This window comes from Chiloscyllium punctatum, chromosome 5 (genome assembly GCF_047496795.1).
Source record: "Chiloscyllium punctatum isolate Juve2018m chromosome 5, sChiPun1.3, whole genome shotgun sequence".
NCBI lineage: Eukaryota > Metazoa > Chordata > Chondrichthyes > Orectolobiformes > Hemiscylliidae > Chiloscyllium > Chiloscyllium punctatum.
Genome location: NC_092743.1, coordinates 29,529,839 through 29,547,244, shown reverse-complemented (window position 1 = coordinate 29,547,244; position 17,406 = coordinate 29,529,839). Strand labels below are relative to the sequence as shown.

At 40.7% G+C, this 17,406-nt stretch overlaps 1 long non-coding RNA gene across 1 annotated transcript in view; it reads left to right on the top strand.

Annotated features, from left to right (window-relative positions):
- The window catches only part of LOC140476734 (uncharacterized), a 377,420-nt gene that overhangs the window by 257,113 nt on the left and 102,901 nt on the right, over window positions 1-17,406 (top strand). Inside the window, exon 2 of the long non-coding RNA XR_011960581.1 lies at window positions 4,114-4,241. This is a non-coding gene — a long non-coding RNA (uncharacterized lncRNA). The remainder of the gene's footprint in view (window positions 1-4,113; window positions 4,242-17,406) is intronic.

Genomic DNA, 17,406 nt, shown 5'->3' with positions numbered 1-17,406 from the left:
AGCCAATAATTTAGTGTGGCAAAAGTGAAGACTGCAGATACTGGAGATGAGAGATGAGAGTGTGGTGCTGAAAAAACACAGCAGGTCAGGCAGTATCTGAGGAGCAGGAGAATCGACGTTTTGGGCAAAATCCCTTCATCAAGAATAATTTAGTTTGGCCAAATTTCTGTTAGGCCCGGTTTCTCCAGCTGTAGTTCAATTTAGAATGTCCCACTTCATACCCATGCTCACTTGACCACACAGTACTCCAGCTGTAATCTCATCAATGCCCTAAATAACTGAAGCATAACGTCCCTACTCTAGCATTTAAATAATTTTGCATGAAATCATAATATTCTATTAGCTTTCCTGATGACTTGTTGTACCTCCATACTAGTCTTCTATGATTCATGTACTAGGACACCCAGATCTCTCTGCATTTCAGAGCTCTGTCATGTCAGCTTGCACTATGTGTTCAAATTCTGGAATGGAGCTTGAACCAGTGAGCTGAAAGACCAGAGTAAAACGCTGATTAAAGACACACCAGACCTTACAGAGTTGCATATTAGCACTAGCTCTTTATGTTGCTCATCACATGAAAAATCATTCCCGCCTAAGATCATTAGTATATTGTTCATGCATGGATATAAAGAGAATACTCTCTTTTGTAGGTTAAAGCATAAATGTCGTAACTATAAAACAGGGATCCAATGCAGGTTTAAGTGGAGCAACAGAGACAGATTAGGCTAAATAGCCTGTTCCTGTGCTGTGTATGAACGTAATCCTATATAGAAGAAATATTATTATTCCTAACATGTCGTCTGCATTAACATAGTCTAATGTTGAGAAAGTCCTATAATTTACGAGAAATAGCTTAACCTGTGTAGAGTTCCAGTAATCAGATTACTATATGAGGAAGCCTAAGGTTAGATATTCAATTCTCACCCCGGTGAATTGCAAAGCTGAATTCAATGGTTGAGATTTTCATGTTGCTGCATGTGTGAAACATAGCTACTGTAGTTTTGACAGTCCAATTTTTTTTAGACCAGCTTCTTACAGAAATTGTAGATTTTCATTTCAACTTAAATCAATAGAATTGAAAATTGTGATCTTTCTACAATAGCTGGCTGATATGCATGATTAGTTTTATGTCCCATCATGAATTTCACCACAATAAATGTGCAAACTTAGGGGTTAATTAGAAAAAAATACCCATTAAACCGCTCTGGATATGACATGAAAATTTCTCACTTTTATAAATGTTGCATTCCTTGATATCTCCAAGCTCCATATAATTAAACTATTTTTAATTTACTATATAAGCCAGCCATCTGACTTTAGTGAATTATGTTAGGTTAATGCTGTTTGCCTTGTAAAGGTGTAAAGTCACCATAGTCCGACTCTCACAGTAAACAAAAATGACTGGTGATGGTTTAACCAGAGGGTCACGTTGCCTCAGGTGAGGGGAGAGGTTGAGAAGGATGGCCCTTCATGATAACCCCTAAGCCAGTGCAGGAATTGAATCCACACTGGCATCATTCTGTATATTAAACCAGCCATCCAACCAACTGAACTAACTGACCCCCCCAGTGGACTTCTGCTGATTATAAAAAGCTTTGAAACTGCCTATTCATTGGTTAGAGATCATCCAAGTTTCAATTGACTAAGAACAATTCCATGCAGCAGAACTAATTTTTTATTTTACTTTTCTCAAATTTTCTGGAATAGATACTAAAAAAAGATTCTAGATCAGAAAGCTTGGCAATGCAACTTTCGCTGATGTTGCAACTTTTGAAAAACATCTGCAACTGGCCACTAGAGGGAGAGAGAAATGGATTCTTGGCATGTGTATTCACAAACTCCATTCTGTATGAATTGCAAGCAGCAGATCCAGCAGGAATTTTTTGAACAACCTCTTTCCTAAAAGAGCCTGCACATTTCAGCCATTCAGGAACTGCCAAATGAAGCTGTCATGGCTCTTACCTGCACTCCAGCCACTACTGAAAGAATCCTCTGAACCATCGGCACATATACCAAGCAAAATGACTTTCCCTCAAAGGGCACGGTCTGTAGTTTTAAGGCAATATGACATACCCTATATGTTCCAGAGGAAGCCAACAACCCCTTAGTACTAGGATTCTTAATTATAACTTGCATACCTATATGTTGATATTTTGTAATTCATTTGTGAGGACATGCAGATTTTCTCCAGAGCATCGCTCCATTTCAATACTACTCTGTTTTTTCATTCTTCCCAACAAAGTAGAATCACAAATTTTCCCACATTATCCTCAATCTGTGATTGAGTCAAAACTACATCCGATGTTCCAGAAACAGCTTCACCAACACGTTGTAACCAGATTTTCTATTTTAAAACATCAATCCCCAAAATCAGAAACTTTTCTTTTCATTTCAGGCTTTAAGGAACCCAAGATCTAAATAATCGAGATCACTGATGCCCTTCTGGATTTTAATTCTACTCCATTTTCCTCCATCCCATTATCTAATTGTTATGTATTCACCATCCTGTCTGACCTTTCACACTCTAATGCTGAATGATCTGTGTTCAGCAACAGACTTAGCTTTATTCCTTTCTACGCTGACCTCAACGAATTTCAGATACACACAACAGTGAACTGTACTTCCATTGTCTTGGCTCTGTTCCCATTTCTCACCCCACCACATTAACTCTTCCAACTATTTCCAAACCTCCCCCTCTACCTGGACTCCTCCCCCTGACCTTTTGTCAGTACTTGATCTCTTCACTTAGAATTGCCAATGTGACATTGACTGATTTAAGTTCTCTGCTCCTTTCACCCACTCTAACCTGTCTCGGTCTGAACATGCTGTAATTCATTCTCTCAGGTCCAACACTAATGTTATTATCAAATAATTCTGAAGAGGAGTCAGGTTTGAAATATTAACTCTGTTTCTCCTCAAAAGTGGTTGATGTTGTTTGCATGGACTTCAGTAAAGCCTTTAACAAGGTCCCTTATGGTAGACTGGTTACAAAAGGTGAAGTCACATGCGAGGCTGGCAGGATGGACACAGAACTGGCTTAGTCATAGGAGACAGTGAGTGGTAGTGAAGGAAGTTTTTTGGAATGAAGGACTGACTGGTGGTGTTCCACAGGGATCAGTGCTGGGATCTCTATTGTTTGTGGTATACACAAATGATTTGGTAAGTTTGGGGTTGATACAAAGATTGGAGTTGCCGATAATGAGGAGGATTGTCAGAAGATACAGGAAGTTTTAGATCAGTTGGAGGCATGGACAGAACAGTGGCAGTTGGAGTTTAATGCAGACAATGGAAAGTGATGCATTTTTGCAGCTCAAGTATAGGTGGAAATTATTCAGAGGGTGGTAGAACCCTTAGGAATACTGATCTGGGTGTATAGGTCCACAAATCACTGGAGGTGACAGTGCAAGTAGATAAGGTAGTAAAAAAGGCCCATGGCATACTTGGCTTCATTGGGAGGAGCATTAAGCATGAAAATGGACAAGTTATGTTGCAGCTTTATAGAACTTTAGTTAGTCCACAGTTGGAATAGTGCATACAGTTCTGGTCATCACACTACCAGAAGGATGTAGATGCCTTGGAGAGGGTACAGAAAAGGTTTACCAAGATGTAGATGCTTTGGAGAGGGTATAGGGTTTGGCTTGATATGGGGGATTTTAACTTTGAAGAAAGGTTCGATAGACCAGGTTTGTTTTCACTAGAATATAGGAGATTGAGGTTGAGGTTGAGGTTGAGTTGAGGCTGATAGAAGTTTATAAGTTTGTAAATGGCATGGATAGAGTGGAAAGTATGAGGCTTTTTCCTAGGGTGGAGGGGGTCAATTACTACGGGACATAGGTTCAAACTGTGTGGGCAGGGGAGAGTTTTAAAGAGATGTGTGAGGCAAGTATTTCACACAAAGGGTGGTGTGTGTCTGGAACACACTGCCAAAGGAGGTGATGGAAGCAGACACAATAGCAGTATTCAAGAAAAAATAGGATGAATACATGATTAGGAAGTAAATTGAGGGTTATGGATCCTATAAATGAAGATAGTTTTAGTATGGAAGGGCAAAATGAGTTGGCACAGGTACGGAGGGCTGAAGGACCTGTACTATTCTTTGTTCTTTGTTCACAGATACTGCCAGACCTGCTAAGATTTTCCAACGCTTTTTGTAATTCTTTCTTGGTTAGAAGGAATGGAGACCTTGGCTTCCCCCAGAGACGGTTCCTGTCTTTGCTGGCTAATGCCAGGATCCTCTCCTGGTAAGTAGCTGAATATTCTTCAAAATTTCTGATCTGTTATGGGTGTTCTCCTCCTACAATTAGACAACAAGATGGATTGAACTGAAGAGAAAGAGGGTGGCATAGCTGTATGTGTTGGTGAGAGTGAGTAGGCAGTAAAGAGGCAATGGAGAGTGGGAGAATTTATGGGGGTAAGAGTAAGTGAGGCAGGATTTTACATATGACAATGAGAGAGATAGAAAATTAGCCTTGACAGGAGGCGGCTGCAAAACCAGAGATACCTCGTGCTCCCACGAGGAGGTTGAGCAGTTCATCAGCTTCACCAACATATTCCACCTGGACCTTAAATTTACCTGGACCATTTCTGACACCTCCCTCCCTTTCCTAGACCTCTCCATCTCCATTAATGACGACCGACTTGACACTGACATTTTTTACAAACTCACTGACTCCCACAGCTACCTGGATTACACCTCTTCCCACCCTACCTCCTGTAAAAATGCCATCCCGTATTCCCAATTCTTCTGCGTTCACTGTATCTGCTCCCAGGAGGACCAGTTCCACCACAGAACACAGCAGATGACCTCTTTAGCGATCACAATTTCCCTTCTCATGTGGTTAAAGAGGCCCTCCAAAGCATCTCATCCACATTCCACATCCTGCCCCTCTGCCCACAAACCCCACCCCTCCAACCATAACAAGGACAGAGCCCCTCCCTCCCCCCCACCACCCCCGCCCCCCCCCCCCCCACCCCCGGTGCTTACTTTCCACCCTACCAACCTTTGCATTAACCGCATCATCTGCCAACATTTCCGCCGCCTCCAAACAGACCCCACCACCAGAGATATATTTCCCTCCCTACCCCTTTCCACTTTCCACAAAGACCATTCCCTCCGTGACTACCTGGTCAGGTCCACACCCCTCAACAAACCACCCTCTCGTCCTGGCACCCTCCCCTGCCACCACAGGAATACAAAACCTGCGGCCACACCACTTCCTTCACCACCATCCAAGGCCCCAAAGGAGTCTTCCACATCCATCAAAGTTTCACCTGCACTTCCACCGATGTCATTTATTATATCCGTTGCTTCCGATGAGGTCTCCTCTACGTTGGGGAGACTGGATGCCTCCTCGCAGAGCACTTTAGGGAACATCTCTGGGACACCCGCACCAACCAACCCCACCACCCTGTGGCCTAATATTTCAACTTCCCCAGTTCCAACCTTCCAGCTCAGCACTGTTCTCATGACCTGTCCTATCTGCCAATCCCCCTTCCCACTTATCCACTCTATCCTCCTCTCTGATCTATCACCTCTATCCCAACCTCCATTCACTCATTGTACTCTTTGCTACCTTCTCCCCAGCCCCAACATCCCCCCTCCCCCCCCCCACTGCCCTGCCAACACGCCATTTATCTCTCCACCCTGGAGGCTTCCTGCCTCTATTCCTGACAAGAAGCTTTGCCCAAAGCAAAGCTATTCCTGATGAAGGGCTTTTGCCTGAAACATCGATTTTCCTGCTACTCAGATGCTGCCTGACCTGCTGTGCTTTTCCAGCACCACTCTGATCTAAACTCTGCCAGACCAGAGATATAGCCGGTGTGATGTAGCAGAGAGAAGATAATGGCACTTACCCCAGCAAAGTGGAGAAGGTTTGACCTTTTCCTTCATTGTTGGGTGTTTATTCAGCCCTTGGAGATCACAGGGTCTTTGGTGGTGACCTCTGCCAAGGCTAGCAGTACCTGGTGTAATGTACTCCTCTGGTGAGCACCTGGGCAGAGGATAATCCTCCTCATTAAAACTCTATCCACTTTCAGTCCCTGTTGATGAAAAGGGGACACCACTTGCCCCTTTGCAGCCATCCAGAGTGCAAATATTTGGACTGCCAGCACTAATTGACTGGGTGGGCAATTACTTTTCAGATATGGCACCCATACCAAGGTTGCCATCATACCTTGGGATATTTCGGTAGTTGCGAGTATTTCTGGCTACTTCAAGTGGGAAATTGGGCTAGTATCAGGTGAGACAGGCAGCATAGTGATGTGTCATGCAATTAATGAGATTGCTTGCATAAGAAAACCTGCTTGGACTCATGGAGAGAAACCCTGCATGAAGCTAAATGGAAATGACGCTTTGCCAAATTATGGTAAGGTTCAGCCTTATGTCTCTATTGTTTTCATAGATGTTCATTAGTGAATTCAAGGTAAGAATTGACACTGAGTGATGGCAGAACTTAAACTCTTCATTTGCTAATAAGGTTCTTCTCTGAGCATTACACCAGACATTTTTGTTTTGTTCTTTTTATTTATGCAGAAGACAGGAGACAGTAAAACAATTATAAACTAGTTCACATCAATCTTAAGATATTGCATTTGTGTGACTATGATCTGTCCCGCAAGATAAGACAGTTATCTCATTAAATAAACCATGTTTAACATCAAGACTCTTTAAACTAAAGAACTGTTGCAGGCAATCACAAAATATATAGCTGGGTCAGTGATCTTTTATCATTCCCATTATTTCAGACTTCCTTTGCTGACAGAGTTGAGACCATTTAATCCATTGTGAATTTTTCCTGCACTGATTCATTGGATTTCTTTCTGATCCTTGCCTGGTACCCTGGAATTGAAAACTCTTGGTTCGAGGGTTTCAACTCCCACAGTTTCTCACTCTTCTGCAAGTATGCCAAATTCACTGGTAGACACTGCCAACACTGTAAGCACTGTGCAGTTCCAATGTATTCCTTAATCAAGTTCTATTGCCTCATGCTTGACTCCTTCCTGGTCCTTTTTTTCCTCTGGACAACATCCAGCAATAACCCATTGACCAACTGCACTGTCAAGCAGTTTCTAATTTGCTTCTACCCAGGCATGGCTTCGAAAATGAACATTGATTAATGAACATTCTAAGTTGCCTCCAATCTTTCCACATCTTACCACGACAGCTTGGACTTCAATTGTGGATATTATCTCTTTTCTGTCATCTGCTTACATTCTGATCACGTCCATTTCTATAGGATTCAAATGTACTCTTACTTCTATCAGACATTTTTGGGTCTATTCTATTACTTCTATCTTCCAAACAGAAAAGCAGAAAATTTTGGGAACAATCAGCATGTAAGCAATTTTGCAAAGAGTTAAATGGTGAAATTTTCCCAGGGCAGAGATGCTTGGAGGTGAGGAAACGTGGAATATTGAGTGAGGAGGAGAGCTGGAGATAGAGAGTGTAAGTGATATATTCCCATTACCTAGTGACTTTCCCAGAGGATGGGATTGGATCATAAGTTCACAGGTTCGTAAAACATAAGAGCAGAATTGGGGTAGCAAATTCCACAGATTCCCAACCCTTTGGGAGAAGTCATTTCTCCTCAGCTCTGTTTGTTCCCCCTTATCTTAAGACGTGACTTCTCATCCTAGAATGCCCCACAAGAGGAAGCAAGCTTTCTATGTCTATTTTATCCATACCTTTTATTATCTTAAATACCTCAATTTGATCTCTCCTCATTCTTCTAAATTCCAGCACAAGTTTTGGCCTAATCCTTGCTGCCTACTCCATGAATGCCAATTATGCTTGTTAAGATCCCAATTTGCAGGAAATTTACATATTCACCTGCACTTGGCTCTCACACTTGCCGCCAACCCACAGTGACAAACCTGGTCATAAGATTGGTGCCCCATTTGGGTCACATTTTGGATAGCTGCACTTGTTGCTGACTCCAATCCATTCTGTTGGGCCATGCAACCAAGAGTTTGTTTATATTCTTCAGTGTTTTATAGCTCAGTGAGGATGCCTCACCATTTTTATGAATTGCCTCAGCAGTGCCCACATGTCCGACTGAGGTTTCTGAATGTCTGGAGCTGCTGGTTCTCCAAATAGGCCTGCATTGAGAACCCATTCACCATCCTTTCTTGGATGACAGAGGCAACAAAGAAAATCATCACTTCCCAGAAGATTACTGAACTGGTCTCACTGCTGTCAAGTGAATCCTTGAGGTCCCCATTTATTTCTGGTATCAAAAACAAGCCAAATGTTTGAGACCACTGACTTTTCAAACGAACATAAGAAATAGGAGCAGGGGTAGATTATCTAGCCCATCAATCCTGCTCTGCCATTCAATAAAATCCTGACTGATCTTTTTCTGGCTTTTTCAGCTCCACTTAACCTCTCACTCACCATAACCTTTAATTCCTTTCTGATTCAAAACTATATCTATCTTTGTCTTAAAAACATTCAACGAAGTAACCTCAACTGCTTCACTGGACAGGGAGTTCCACAGATTCCCAACCCTTTTGCTGAAGAGGTTTCTCCTCAATTCAGTCCTAAATCTGCTCCCCCTTATTTTCAGGCTAAGCCCCCTAGTTCTAGTTTTCAACAGAATTTCTTTCTCCACTGTTTTTTTGTTGGACTCATACCTCTTGACATCTTTTCCTTTGAGCATTTCGGCCTGTTGCAGCCCAGCTGCTCTTTTTTAAACATTCTCGTTCTTTACCACACATCCAAGCTGGACTGGGTTTCTCAACAAAATACTCTCAGTCTTCTCCCCCTCAATCTCTTCTTCGAATGACTTTTCACTCTCAGAGTGAATTCAACCTTCAGCTCAATTCATTTTGCCTTCTCGTCTTCAAGTCCCTTTACTCTCCTTTCCTCTCTTAAAATGAAATAAAGAAGTTGCAAAAGACTTTATCCATTCATCTGATTTTAGCCATGGTCCATTAGGGTCACAGACATTTACTTTTGGTCATTGTATCTCTACATATAGCTCTCATTTTTCATTCTGTCCATCTTCGGACATATGCCCACCCAGCCAGAGCTTCTCCTGTTCTTTCCTCATGTTTGACCTTCAGTTGGTATCAACACGAGGCACTTTCCCAATGGTTGTCCTTTCTCAATTCTCACTTCATTTCAGTTAACTGTAATGGTAGGACTCTAATTTTCCAAAGGTCAGAAGCATTAGTTTGTCACTCTATCCAGCTAATTCTGAGGACTCTTCATTCAGCCACATTTTGAATGCTGTGACTATTATATACTTTTGAAGTGTGGGTACTGTCATGTGTGGGAAAAGTTGAGAATCACACAACACCAGGTTATAGTCCACACCCCAGTCCAACACCAGCACTCCACACATTGTGGGAAATGCAGCAATCAAATTGCTTATTTTGTTCTGTATACTGTTCAGTGAAATCATTTGGGCTGCTTTTCTGCGTGAATGGTGCTATATTAATGAAAATTCTTTTTTTTCACTATACTGTATGAATGAAATAGTTGCAGTACATGGTTCTTTTCTCAATTTGATTTTGTTCAGCCCATCAGTGAAAAGTGATTAAAATCTACTTTTGCAGATGCTTTTTTGAATCTTCAACATAAAAATAAGTAAAGTTAGTTTTCCACATTTCCTTTGAAATATTGTGCAGATCAAAGAGAAAGAGATCAGCAATTTAAAATGTAAAATTGACTGTGTCAGCATCAAAACTTATTTGCTGTGCTATAATGCAGCAAAACTCCACTGACTGTGTGGTAACAGAATGTCTCAGTCCTAATCTCATTAAAACATCCCCATTGAAATGGTGTGATATGTTTTGCATTTTCCAAAGCAGACCTTCTTAAGTCACGTTATGAGTTAATGCCAGGAGAATTTGCGCCCATTAGGAACTGAAGTAATTTACTCAAACTCATTTCATGTGAAAACATTAGTTTCCAGTCTTCTAAGGAGGATGGCAGGGTCGGTCTCTTGAAATAGAAGCGGTTTTGACCCAAATGGATAGAATTGTTTTGCATTGACATATCTGAAATTATGATGAAGTTCCAAATCCAACACTTTGTCAATAGCTCCAGATAAAGATTTGGAATGTTAAAATGACCAAAATAAATAAATGAACAATTTAAAGAGGCAGAGAAGTCTAGGGGTATCCCAATGTGGCAACAAAAATATATAGAGCGTTAACAAGATTATAAGAAAAAATAATGGTAAAAGAATCAGGATGAAGGGAGCCTAATCTATGGACATCTTCAAGCAACAAAGTGTAACTAAGCACTAGACCCTTATTCAATGACCATTTGGTTAATCCCTATGTCCCACCTATGGCACTCTCTTTTGGATCACCATTACATAAATGCTTGCAGAATTATACTGCTCAGCCATATTTTTCCAGGTTACAAAACCTCTTTGGTTAGGGAAATGAAAATGCTTTGGTGTTCTATTACATAGAGTCATAGAGTCATAGAGATGTACAGCACGGAAACAAACTCTCCGGTCCAACTTGTCCATGCCGACCAGATATCCCAACCCAATCTAGTCCCAATTGCCAGCACCCGGCCCATATCCCTTTGAAACCTTCCTATTCATATACCCAAACAGATGCCTTTTAGATGTTGTAATTGTACCAGCCTTCGCCACTTCCTCTGCTAGTTCATTCCGTATACACACTACCCTCTGCATGAAAAAGTTGCCCCTTAGGTCCCTTTTAAATGTTCTCCCCTCACTCTAAACCTATGCCGTTTAGTTCTGGACTCCACCACCCTAGGGAGAAGACTTTGGCTATTTACCCTATCCATGTCCCTCATGATTTTATAAACCTCTATAAAGTCACCACTCAGCCTCTGATGCCCCAGGGAAAACAACCCCAGCCTATTCAACCTTCCCCCGAGATCAGTGAATGCTACTGGAAGGTGATTCATGGCAGCATTGGGAGTGCAGGATCGGGATCCAAATTTGAATATTCTTCCAACAGTAAAGTCAAAATATCTAAGCAAGGAATGTTTCATTTTGTGGGGCATTTGAGAGTGTCTGTCATCTGTGGAACTGTACATCAACATCAATCAATGCTTCTGAGAAAAGGAAAAGAGGAAATGGTATAGGAGTGTGGAGGAGAACAGATGACAGGAAAAAACGTGGAAATGGGAATACACTAATTAACATGCAGGGCAAAGGTTATATCCAGTTTTTTTTAAATAAGACCAGAAAATGATAAGAAATAGGCCATTTGGCTCCTCAAGCCTGCTCTGTCAATCATAGGATCATGATTAATCTAACAATCTTCATCCACTTTCCTGCATTTTCTCCACAACTCTTGTTTCCCCTACTTATCAAGAAACTCTCTATCCATCTCAACCTTAAATGTACACAAGGATTCCATCCTTACAGCTCTCTGTGGAAAGAAGTTTTCAAGACCAATAAAGCTCGTAAAGGAGAAACCACTTCTCAACACATTCTTTGGCACCCCTTCATTCCGTCTGGTCCAAAACTGTCCTATGAAGGGAAACATCCTCTCAGCATTAACCTTGTCAAACCCCTTAGGAACCCTCTATGTTTCAATGAGACCACCTCTCATTCTTCTAAATTCCAATGAGTAGAGACCTAATCCGTCTGGCCTTTGCTCGTAAAACAATCTTTCTTATCATGGATTATCCGAGTGAACCTTCCTTGAACTGCCTCTAATCTAGATTATGCTGCTGCTTCCAATAGGAGGTCTCTCTTCTTAATTAAGTCAATCTGTTTTATACATTGTATTAAACTGAGCCATGCTCTCTTTGCCTTCAGAAAACTGAACACATAAATTAAACTACGGTAGTTATTTAGGAACAACTTGACTGAAGTAGGCCATTTTCTTTTATGTTTTATTTTCTGTGGTAAACACATCACTTTAAGTAGCTTTTGAAGTGGGATTTAATTACCTTCAACACCGTGTAACCGTTAATTAATCAAAAAAAGGTATGCTAAAAATGAATCTGTTATGATTTATAGAACAACTGGGAATCATTAATATTTACATGATGCTGTCTTATTGTATCTTTACAGCATATAATTTAACACAACATAGGATTTTTTCCCTAAACCACCAGCAATGATTGCAATATATTATTCAACTTTAAAAAATCTATACCTTATTATTGACACCAGTGGCAATATTTTAGGAACTAGACATATTACATGGATAATATGGATATTATGATAAACTAATTTCTGTTGTATGCAACTTATGCTGCTAAAGCTAGCAGTTGGTGAACATTGTAACATTCAGGGAACATAGTTTCAGGAGGTTTCAACATTTGTCTATTTTAGTTGTATTCAAGTTTTCCTCGGGCCAAACTATGTAAAACTCTTAATAGGTCTTTCGAAATTGTCTGGGTGTCACTGAAGAACTGTGAGAAGGGGGAGAAGGGGCAAGGTTAGCATGCACAGAGTAGGAGAAAGAAAAGGGGCAACGTGAGTGTGCTCAGAGCAGTAGAGGGAAAAGGGACAATGTGAGCGTGCTCAGAGCAGGAGAGGAAAAAGGAGCAATGTGAGCGTGCTCAGAACAGGAGAGGGAAAAGGGGCAATGTGAGCGTGCTCAGAGCAGGAGAGGAAAAAGGAGCAATGTGAGCGTGCTCAGAGCAGGAGAGGAAAAAGGGGCAATGTGAGCGTGCTCAGAGCAGGAGAGGGAAAAGGGGCAACGTGAGCGTGCTCAGAGCAGGAGAGGAAAAAGGAGCAATGTGAGCGTGCTCAGAACAGGAGAGGGAAAAGGGGCAATGTGAGCGTGCTCAGAGCAGGAGAGGAAAAAGGAGCAATGTGAGCGTGCTCAGAGCAGGAGAGGAAAAAGGGGCAATGTGAGCGTGCTCAGAGCAGGAGAGGAAAAAGGGGCAATGTGAGCGTGCTCAGAGCAGGAGAGGGAAAAGGGGCAACGTGAGTGTGCTCAGAGCAGAGAGGGAAAACAGGCAATGTGAGTGTGCTCAGAGCAGAGAGGGAAAACAGGCAACGTGAGTGTGCTCGGAGCAGGAGAGGGAAAAGGAGCAATGTGAGCATGCTCAGAGCAGGAGGGAGAGAAGGGCAATGTGAGCAAGCTGTTCAAAATGGCGCTAGATTGTGGTGACAAAACACTTTTCATTGTATTTTCCTAAATATATGTGACAATAAAAATCATTTATTAATTCAAAAACAGTTTCTGGCTCACTGTTATGTGGAGAAGAGGACACATCAGGACAGAGGCAGGTTCCATGCACATAAAATCTATTAAGTTGTGCTGCTGAGGTGGTGACATAAGGCCACTGATTCTACAAGTCAGAATGCAAGGAGAAGTTCGAGGAGTAAGTCAGGAACTAAATGTTGGACATAGGCCTCAGGAACTGTCCTGAGTACTGTGAAGGCTTGGAAAAAGCTGTGCACTAATAATAGGTCAATAAAATAGGGAGTAAAGGTGAAGGAATGAAAACAATATTAGCTTGGACGTAACTGAGGTTGAATATATCTCAGAAAACATATTCAGGGCCTGAAATTGCATTATGAAGTTGGTCAAAAAAAAAACAAGCTGAATTATGTTGAATACTAAGCCAGATACTGTTTATTATCTTTAAAATTGGCTATATCATCTTGTTGATAAAATTCAAAATTTGTTAGATCAGTGGAGAAACAGGACTGGAAGAAATTTGACTACTCCTTTGACTTGAATGGTAATATATTATCTGACATTCCTGACATCTCATTCAATGGCAGAGCAGACTCACCTTTTGGCTCCTATGCCTCTCCAAATGAATATGTAACCCATTCCCATCTGGAAAGATCCATTTCCATTGATGTTCACTGTCATTGTGACCATGGTAGAACATCTCTTGCTAGTTTTAATGTACATGTCTGCATTAGTGCAATTCCTAGCATGAGGAATGGATGAAAGTGGAGTCTGCATATTTTCCACTCTGACAGCACTGTGATGGAGCTCAACTGTGAAGTCACTGCTTCTGCTACCAATGTTATAGAAACCAACTCCCTCCAGAAATATTCCTCAAAGAAAACCTCTACACTATGTTCTCCCAAAACCTCCTTGTTCAATGGCTGAGAGCTTTCTTTGATTTATTTCTGAACCTACTGAGCTTCAGTAGCAGTCAACTAAGCAACAAAGAAGCTAAAATGTCAAAAAATTAAAACACTTTTGTGATTATTAGTTAATACAAGTCTGGCTGTCTCATTGCTGTTTGTAGAACTATGTATGTGCAAATTGCCTGTCACGTTTCCTACATTACAATAATGACTGCACTTCAAAAGTGCTTAATTGACTATAAAGTGCTTTGGGATTGTGAAAAATGTGATAAAAATTCAACTCTCTTCTTTCTTCATGTAACATTCCCACCCCAGTCTATTGCACCTATTAGAATTTTACTGTGTTCATCACTCAGTTTTGCAAAGATCTTTAAGTAACAGAAACATACCACACAGAAGGAAACTATTCAGTCCTTTATATTTATGTCGGCCGTTGAGAAAGCCATGTTTACGTTCACATGCCTGCAGTTTTTTTATATGTATTGTATATTCTTAATCCTCAAGTATTTACCCGTTCCCTTTCAAAACTGCTCATAGAATCAGCTTTCACCACCTTTTCAGTTTCAGAATTTCAGAACTAACAACTCTCCCAAAAGACAAAAAAAAAGTCCTCACCTCCAATCTTGATTATTTGTAAATGACATTATATTTCTAGCCAATTGTTATTGAATGGAAGCTTTTTATGGGGCCTCTTATGTCACAGTCCTCATTATTTGCCACCATTAACTGACAGCACTAGCCCATTCCAAGTGGCAAGTTAAAACTGTGGAATAGTCCAGATTACGCTCATATGTGGAAAGGGACTCTGCCAGCTTCTGGGGACATTCCTTGTCATTTGCTCAGCCAACAAGATCAAAATACTGACCAGTTATCTATCAGCATGCACAGGAAAAGTAAGGAGGAGTTGATGCAGTGATAATGCTCCTGAACTAGTATTCTTGTGCCCCAGGATAATGCACTGGAAAAATCAGTGTGAATCCTATAATGGAGAAATTTGAATTAAATTGAAATGTGAAATCAAGAAAACCTAGCCTAATGCCAACCAGATAACAACTATTAGTTATTAGTAACTACTTGGTTCACTGTTGCCTTATAATAGACAATACAATAGACAATAGGTGCAGGAGTAGGCCATTCTGCCCTTCGAGCCTGCACCACCATTCAATATGATCATGGCTGATCATCCTCAATCAGTATCCTGTTCCTGCCTTATCTCCATAACCCTTGATTCTACTATCTTTGAGAGCTCTACCCAAGTTTTTCAGAGACTGGGCCTCCACTGCCCTCTGGGGCAGAGCATTCCACACAGCCACCACTCTCTGGGTGAAGAAGTTTCTCCTCATCTCTGTCCTAAATTGTCTACCCCATATTTTTAAGCTGTGTCCTCTGGTTCAGCACTCACCCATCAGCGGAAACATGTTTCCAGCCTTTAAGGAAGAAAAGTTGCCATCTTTACATGTTATGCTCTACAAATGACTCCAGGCCCACAACAATGTGGTTAACTGTTAATTGCTCTCTGGGCAATTTAGGATGTGCAATAAATGCTACCTTGGCCAGCACTACTAACAAGGTAAAAACAAGGCCTACAGATGCTGGAAACCAGAGTCTCAATTAGAGTGGCGCTGGTAAAACACAGCAGGTCAGGCAGCATCCCAGGAGCAGGAAAATCGATGTTTTGGGCAAAAGCCCTTCATCAGGACTACTAACACCCCATCAGCAATTAGGAAAACAAATATAGACATTTTCAACAGCATGTTTTTTAACCTAGCAAGTAAACATCATCTGCATAATGCGGACTCACTGCACTAACAGTGGTCTTGCTAATGCTTCATCATTTTATCTTCGTGGCTTGATTGAAAGGTGAATTCAGAATTGTGGAGTTCTTAATCCACAGTCTGAAGATCCATCCTACAAATTTTCTAATGAATGGTATTCATAACAATAGAATAACAGTTCCATCCACATCAGTCTGCCAGTTAATTTTCTGCATCAATCATCTTAACAGCTTTTCTGAACAATATGGAGTGGGCTTCATTCCAAAAACGTAATGACTAAACAAACTGGCATTAGCAAGCTGCTTGAGAGCTGAATTATAAAGTGCTCTTAAATAACATGAGCTACAGAAGTTGATTTTTTTTTAAAAAATGCAATATTCACAATAAGCAGACTACTTAATGATGTCATTATCCTCAGCATTATCAATTGTCATCTAAGATCTCCTTGCACTTTCTTCTCTGAATTCACTTCCATATAAATTCTTCTATCTTTATCCACAGCTACCTTCTTGCCATCACTTGTAGCTGTTTGGCCTCACAGTTTCTCTAACACACCAGGATATCTTCAACAATTTTCATACGCTCCTCACTACATATTATTGTTACCAACTTCCAGTCCCATTTGACCCTCCCTGGGAAAAAAAATGCTTGACATCACTGATAATTATTATCACACAAACTCTATAACCTTTGTCCCTGCATTAGCCATAAAAATATTTTGAGCTTTCAACCAGATGACTTGTTTCCTTATGTCTGTAGTATAAGGGTTTGAAAGGGTTAATGTTTGCGACAGTGCAAATGGAACCTCTCATAGAGGTGACGTGAAAGACCACATGACAGAGACATGCAGCAATAGCTACCACTACTTCAGTGCATTTAGACCAACTTCAATAAATCTGTACATCGTTCTCTCATACGTAATGAATTAATCATTGTTTAAACTTACTGAAGAGTCAGTAATCTTTCTTAAAACAGATGTGATTTAGAGATGCCGGCATTGGGCTGGGGTGTACAAAGTTAAAAATCACACAACACCGGGTTATAGTCCAACAGATGTATTTGGAAGCACTAGCTTTCTGGGAGCACCAACAACTACCTGATGAAGGTGCAGCACTCCAAAAGCTAGTGCTTCCAAATAAACCTGTTGGACTATAACCTGGTGTTGTGTGATTTTTAATAAATAAACAAGTGTATGACAATCCCTATCTTTGACATCTATGTGAATGATGTCATACTGTCATTTCATACTGTCAATATTTTTGATATTAATTAAATTTTAAAATTTGACAATATATATTTTGAATGAATGAAATGTGGGCTTTGGTCTGTGTTTATGAGAAAGTTTAATACTTAAATTGTCAACATTTCTGGCACTAGAACAATTTTTTTTAAAAAAACTACAATGGGAGAGAAAGTCCTTGGTAGTGATAAAGGGGGTCTGTGTACATTGGGAATGTTTTACAAGTAAGCATTGAGGAGCAAAATCCTTTCTGTTTATCAGGATCAAGAAATTTTTTGCTCAGGAGAGAAAATCCACAGCGTGAAAAAAGTTTGTGGTTTCAGTTTTCAGAATTTCTGTTTGAAGTTAAATGTATGAAACAGCTTCTCCCAGAAAAAGGAATTCA